We start from the raw sequence: 7,149 nt of genomic DNA on the forward strand, positions 1-7,149 counted from the left end.
CCTCCAATTGAATCGCCCGTTATAAAATAGAAAAATGAACAGATCTTTCTGAAAACTGCAGAGTATATCACAGCATCGACTGAAAGTAAAATAGGCTATATTCATTTTTGAAATTAAACGTTGATCTGGATATAAACACACAGAAAAATACATGACATATGTTTGGATCCAAACAAATATTTGTTTGGGACTGATTGCAAACAAATATATGTTTGGATCCAAATATAATTTGTTTGTGTCCATACAAATATATGTTTGCAACATTTTGTAACATATCTCAATTTAATATGTTTGGGTACCAACATATTTTTATGTTAGAACATATTTTTTATGGGTGGAGAGGATTTTTGTCAAAAAGAGTAACAACAGGGCTCTCGCAGCTGCGAAATGCTGGTTTATAACAGCCAAGATCATCCATATACGTTAACGTATGTGAGAATAACAATCAGTCGTCGTTGAGCAGCCGACAAGTAAACATGTGCATGGATATACGCATAATTTTAGTGGGGACCCTGGACAAAACCTCACACATCCGCCACATGTTTACTGGTCACAGGTCTAGCAACCACTGAATGCTGATACAAACTTTCTTGTGATTCTCTCACTACTTTACTCTCTTTTTTATTTTGAGCATCAATGGTTTATAATAAAGAGTTGTGTGCATGGTGTAATGCAGACATAGATGGGCTTTCTTGCACGCCAGCGTTGCTATGTTTTGTTTCTCTTTTTCGTTGTTACAACACAAATAAACATTTACGGGTAATTTTGCACATTTGTTTTTAATATATCAGTTTTTTGGACATGTTAAGATACCGTCTGTGTTTAAAAAATATTAAAAAAGCAAACAAATTTTAACAAAAACCCCGTTCTAATTTTCCCTTAAATTCTATTTAAGAGACATTTTGCCCATCTATGAATCATTCATTCATTACATGGTAATGCGTAAAACACGTGTGTTTCGTGCTTTGTTGTTAACCAAAGTAGCAAGCAAAGAGGAAAAGAAAAAAAATGGTATTATTTATGTTGGTCTTTTCAGTGTTCTAGAGAACATCGCTGAGTAAAGACGGTAAAGCGAGTGAATAAATCAGTGTTTTGTCTTTTGTTAAAGAAATTAGGCTTTTTAGTAAATTAAATGTTCAATACATTTTATAATTGAATCAAAAAGGTGAATGGAAATATTTTTTGGACAAGGAAGAAACCGCATTTAATATTGGTAATTACAATAAATTTTTCTTATACATACATACATATGTAAATGTCTATTTTAAATATGGATGTACCTATTTATTACATTATATAATCATTTGACTCCAGATGCCGATTTCCCGCTGATGATTTCAACTTTGAAGAAAATGTGTTTTATTTCACAACTAAGAAGAAGCGTTCAACGATGTTTCTATATAATTTTTTTTTTTTTCTTTTTAAAAGTGCGACTTTTTATAATTTATTTCATTCAGTTTTTCTTTTAATCAAGTGTGTTATGTATTTCCTTGGAATTTTCTATGTGTCTTTGTTGCTTTGCTTTTTTTCGTTGCCCTTCCATAAAAAACACCCCCATTTATAAATGTGTTTACATGTTAGAAATAGCCAGTGAGCGCTTGATGAGAGCAAGTGAGCATACATTTCAATGTGTTTCACATTGACATCTACGCTCCCTTGCTCTCAGAAAGCGCCCACTGGTGCATGTGTGTGTTTTTTGTGGCTTATGGGTTTGTATTTGTTTGCACCCAAACATATATTTTTTTGCACCCAAACATATATTTGTTTGCACCCAAACATATATTTGTTTGCACCCAAACATATATTTGTTTGCAGGACCCAAACATATGTTATGTTTGGGACTGCTTCCAAACAAATATATGTTTGCTGCAAAATATGTTTGAGACATATGTTAGAGAGGCCATTTTTTTCTGTGTGTAGAATAAGAATCGGAGATACATCCAAAAAATGTATATTTTGTATACGAATATCTACAGGATTCTTACAGGATACAGTCTCGAAATTTGAAATGTTTAAGGGAATTTGATCTAGAAATAAATTTGCCAAATTACATATATTGAAATCGGCTCAGATTTTCGGCTGATTTGATGTATTTGATGCACCAAACTGGCTATGGATGTCAAATTTCAATGAAACTTGGATAAAGTGACGAAATTTGGTTAAGAAATAAATTTGATAAATTACATTGAAATCGATTCAGATGTAGAGCTGGCAAACTATCGATAGTCCGACTATCGTTTTGATTGCTGCCGTAAAGCTTTCTTCATGTCAAACTCCGGAGCAATTAATTTGTAAATAATTCTATACAAAACAAGTAAGAACAGACTATAGTCGGACGGGGCCGACCATGTCGACGCCTCCAAACAATAGTATGCTAAGTCGACTTAGCATGTTTTCAAGTTCTTTACATTTTTATATTTAACGTCCTTTAACTTAAATTCTGTCAAATTTTGGTAATAATCGGACAATCCGAACAGAAGTTATAAACAAATATTTACCTAGCATAGTACTGAAGGTCAACGAAATTTCCAAACTTTTAGAGCTTATCCCGCAAAACCCACTGTTCAGAATTAGCAAACTATTATTTGGAGGTGTAGAACGTCCTTTAACTTAAATTCTGTCAAATTTTGGTAATGATCGGTCAATCCGAACAGAAGTTATAAACAAATATTGACTTAGCATAGTACTGAAGTTCAAAAAAATGTCCACACTTTGAGAGCTTCTCCTGTAAAACTCACTTTTTAGACTTAGCATACTATTATTTGGAGGTGTCGATGTGATACCCTATACCACTATCCCTGTGCACTAGCTTTCCGGGCTAGCTGTTATAAGATGTGCATTAGAAATTTTACCAATTTTCACACAAAAGTTTTGATCAATTTAACCCGCTAAATATTATCCGATCATACCGTTGACTTGCACGCTACTTCTTCATCTCAAACCAAAACTACGTTTAAAATTTCGCGCCGATCGGACTATTATTGCGACCTACAGAGCGGCTACAAAATCGAGCAAAAATTTTGTTTTTGGTCCATTTCATCCCTTTAACATTTCACGATCATCGCCAAAAACTAATCAGTTCTATTCTGGTCCAAACCCGACCTCCATACTAAATTTCGTGACAATCGGTCCATAATTGCGGCCTCTAGCTTGATTACAATTTTTAATGGACGGACAGACGGACGGACGGACGGACGGACACACATCGCTAAATCGCTTTATCTCGTCGAGATATGAAGTTTGGTATACCACATGAGGGGTCTACGACGAATATTTCGCGGCGTTACATGAATTTTTGGGAAAACAAACTTATTATACCCTTTTCCACATTGTGGTATAGGGTATAAAAACCCAAACAACATGTTTTGGTGGCAGACGTAATCTTTGTTTTACGACAGCAATCAAAACGATAGTCACACTATGATCCTCCAACTGCAAGATCGTAATTCGAGGAAAAGTTTCCAGAAAAAAATTCTCCATTTTCGTTTTTTTTTTCTCTACTGTAATTTTTCCTATGCTGCTTTTAAGCTGTGCTTTTATAATACGTTCAGAGATTGCTCTCCAGGAAATAAGAGAGTTTCGGAATTTCCTGTTTAGAAATATTCTCACTCCTTGAGTATGGTAACTTCCTTCTTTTCGGCCAGAGTATGTGACGCGATCACCTTTTGAGTTTGTAAAATCGCCGCTGCCGTTCCACCTCATTTCGCAGATATCTATAACTGCAATGTTGAGTCTTGTGCATTCTGCTGATAGCTGGGCTAGTTTTCCGGTTTGATATAGCGATTTAACGTTCCATGTAGCAAATCTTATCCGGGGAGATGCGAGAGTCGTCATCAGTGTATCGGTTTGCTTCGTTTTTCTGCTTTTGGTTTGGTTGATAGTACGCGATTGGTCTAGTGCTTATAGTACGCGTGTACTTATAGTCGGGAAGGAATTAACCAAGGTTACAATTATTATAAATGCCAGTGAGATTTATAGGTTAACTAGCAAAGTGCCCGCTACTTCGTATGCGGAAAGGATAAAAAAACATATAAACAATATATAATATGGAAATGGCGAACACTGAAAATTAACAGCGAGATCAACATTGCACACCAATACACTAAATCCAAAAATACAGATGCCAGCACTGTCCCTACACCCAATAGTACGATTTTCCAAAACTACTTCAATCCTTCACTTCGCCAGTAATCTTAATTCCAAAAACAGGATTCCAGCGCTATCGGTGCACTCAAATTCAAATTGGTATATTTCGTGACCATAAGTACGAATTTCAAAAACTACCTCCATGTCTCATTCCTACACTCCAACCGTACTCGTATTTTCAGGATTCCTGCTCTATACGTTCACCCAAATCCAAATTGTACAAATATTAGCATCAATTAGTACATTTCGTATACCAAAGTGCGAATTTCCACAACTATCTCCATATCCCAATCATAACCTCAAAAATTAATCTTTATTTCAAATTTCAGAAGTTTAGCTCCCTCCATTCACCCTAATCCGAATTGGACTAAATTAAGTTCCATATATTACACATACCTACGATTTTCCAAAACTACCTTCATGTCTCAAATCTACACTACAACAGTCATCTTAATTCCAAACATCAGGATTCCAGCTCTATCCATTCACCCAAATCAAAATTATACATTTATAGTTCGAATGTCCAAAACGCTTGTCTACATCTTTCTTATCCTCCATCAGTGCCCCCATTCCAAACTTTAGGATCCGTTCACCCAAATCCAAATTGTACTAAAGTTAGTACCATTTAGTACTTTTCGTACATTTATAGTTCGAATTTCTAAAAACCATTTGGTAGATCTTTCCTACTCTTCACCAATGACCCTCATTCTAAATTTCAGGATTCCAGCTCTATCCGTTCACACAACCATTTGGTAGATCTTTCCTACTCTTCACCAGTGACCCTCATTCTAAATTTCAGGATTCCAGCTCTATCCGTTCACCCAAATCCAAGTTGTACTAAACTTAGTACCATTCAGTACTTTTCGTACATTTCCAAAAACCCTTTGTTACATCTTTCCTATTCGTCACCAGTGACCCTCATTCCAAATTTCAGGATTCCAGCTCTATTCGTTCACCCAAATCCAAATTGTACTAAATTAAGTACCATTTAGTACTTTTCGTACATTTACAGTTCGAATTTCCAAAAAAACATTTGTAACGTCTTTCTTACTCTTCTCCAGTGACCCTCATTCCAAATTTCAGGATTCCAGCTCTATTCGTTCACCCAAATCCAAATTGTACTAAATTTAGTACCATTTAGTACTTTTCGTACATTTATAGCCCGAATTTCAAAAAACCCTTCTGTACATTCTTCTTACTCTTCATCAGTGACTTTCATTCCAAATTATAGGATTCCACCACTATCCGTTCACCCAAGTGCAAATTGTACCAAATTTATTATCTTTTAGTACTTTTCGTACACTTTTTGTTCGAATTTCCAAAAATGCATCCGTAACCCTCATTCCATATTGCAGGTTTTCAGCTCTATCCGTTAGTACCATTTAGTAATTTTCGTACATTTTTAGTTCGAATTTCCAAAAACCCTTTGGTATATCTTTCCTTTCCTAATCTTCACCAGTGACCCTCATTCGATATTTCAGGGTTCCAGCTCTATCCGTTCACCCAAATCCAAATTGTACTAAACCTAGTACCATTCAAAACTCTTCGTACACTAAATTTAGTACCATTTAGTACTTTTCGTACATTTACAGTTCGAATTTCCAAAAACCCTTTGTTACATCTTTCCTACTCTTCACCAGTGACCCTCATTCCAAATTTCAGGATTCAAGCTCTATTCGTTCACTCAAATTGTACTAAAGTTAGTACCATTTAGTACTTTTCGTACATTTATAGTTCGAATTTCTAAAAACAATGTGGTAGATCTTTCCAACTCTTCAACAGTGTCCCTCATTCTAAATTTCAGGATTCCAGCTCTATTCGTTCACCCAAATCCAAATTGTACTAAAATTAGTATCATTTAGTACTTTTCGTACATTTATAGTTCGAATTTCCAAAAAACAATTTGGTAGATATTTCCTACTCTTCACCCAAATCCAAATTGTACTAAACTTAGTACCATTCAGTACTTTTCGTACATTTACAGTTCGAATTTCCAAAAACCCTTTGTTACATTTTTGCTACTCGTCACCAGTGTCCCTCATTCCAAATTTCAGGATTCCAGCTCTATTCGCTCACCCAAATAATACTAAATTTAGTACCATTTAGTACATTTACAGTTCGAATTTCCAAAAACCCTTTGTTACATCTTTCCTACTCTTCACCAGTGACCCTCATTCCAAATTTCAGGATTCTCTCTAACAGCAGCCTTAATTCAAATTTCAGTATTCCAGCTCTATCCGTTCGCCCAAATCGTAATTGTAACAAATTTAGTACCATTTAGTACTTTTCGTACCCATAAGTACGAATTTTCAAAACTACTTCCATTTTACCCTCCAACTGTAGCCTTAATTCAAAATATCAGGATTCCAGCCCTATCCGTTCAACCTAAATCCAAATTGTATCAAATTTAGTACCATTTAGTAATTTTCGTACCCATAAGTACGAATTTCCAAAACTACGTCCATTCTAATCTCCAACAGTAGCCTTAATTCAAAATTTCAGGATTCCAGCTCTATCCGTTCGCCCAAATCATAATTGTACCAAATTTAGTACAATTTAGTACTTTTCGTACACATGTGTACACTTTTCCTAAACCACCTCCTTATGTCAACCGTACTTTTTAGCCTTGATTCTTACACCAAATTTCAACCTTTAACCTTTATCCGTTCACAAAATACGAATTGGTACCAAACTTAGTACACTTTAGTACTTTTCGTACACTTATAGTCCGAATTTCTAAAAACCCTAGCTCTAGCTCTACCGGTTCGCCAAATACAAACGGTACCATATTTAGTACCTTTTAGTACTTTTCGTACCCTTCCAGTTCGAATTTCCAAAAACCCAGCCTTATCTGACCCCTTCGGACCAAGGGTGATCCACACCCAAAATTTCAAGATTCTACCTTCAACCGTTTGGTCTGGGCGTTGATGAATCATTAAGTCAGTCAGTCAGTCAATCACTTTACTCTTTTATTAATATAGATTGCTACACATTTGTTGTTGT

The sequence above is a fragment of the Musca autumnalis genome, unplaced genomic scaffold, assembly GCF_047663935.1.
Source record: "Musca autumnalis isolate F117 unplaced genomic scaffold, ASM4766393v1 scaffold_4, whole genome shotgun sequence".
Classification (NCBI taxonomy): domain Eukaryota; kingdom Metazoa; phylum Arthropoda; class Insecta; order Diptera; family Muscidae; genus Musca; species Musca autumnalis.